This window comes from Penaeus monodon, chromosome 29 (genome assembly GCF_015228065.2).
Source record: "Penaeus monodon isolate SGIC_2016 chromosome 29, NSTDA_Pmon_1, whole genome shotgun sequence".
NCBI lineage: Eukaryota > Metazoa > Arthropoda > Malacostraca > Decapoda > Penaeidae > Penaeus > Penaeus monodon.
This window is the reverse complement of record NC_051414.1, coordinates 1,844,054-1,844,595: the sequence shown is the minus strand read 5'-3', so window position 1 is coordinate 1,844,595 and position 542 is coordinate 1,844,054. Positions and strand designations below refer to the sequence as shown.

Here is a 542-nt window from a genome sequence, read left to right as displayed (position 1 = left end):
CCTACACACAAACCCCTATACAGCGAAAAACACACTAGCAAGGCGGTTCTAGACCAACCTGTGGCGCCCCCAGGAGAGACTGCGGCACCCGCGGGGCCTGCGAGAAAGTACCGATCGATCTGGAATATCTTCCGAGGCATTAGCGCCACAGGAACCTCAGATGACGAAAGTTCCTGCCGACGCGCCACCGACACCTGTGGCGGTTGGTCCTCGTTCGCCTTCGTGCCAACAGGAAGCTATGATTGCATATAAACGAGGTAACGTCATATTAAAAGGGGATAAGAGATGCTAATAAGGAATTATGATAATGGAGATAAAAGCAAGGTAAAAATCAGATCAAAGGGGAAGAGGCAGCTGCATCTTGTGGAGTTACTCCCTGCGGCCCCAACACCTGCGCGCCTGCTGCACCTGCCGAGGCGCCCGATCGCGAGGCAGCGGAATCTTAATATCCGGCCGAGATTACTTACTGCGAGGCCGGAGGGACGGAGGCCGCCGCCCGGCTCCCTTGAGGGCGGCGGGATTGCCTTGCAGACAAAATTGCG

At 55.9% G+C, this 542-nt stretch overlaps 1 protein-coding gene across 2 annotated transcripts in view; it reads right to left on the bottom strand.

Annotated features, from left to right (window-relative positions):
- The window catches only part of LOC119591893 (glutamate receptor ionotropic, NMDA 2B-like), a 182,298-nt gene that overhangs the window by 54,790 nt on the left and 126,966 nt on the right, over positions 1-542 (bottom strand). The window lies entirely within an intron of this gene.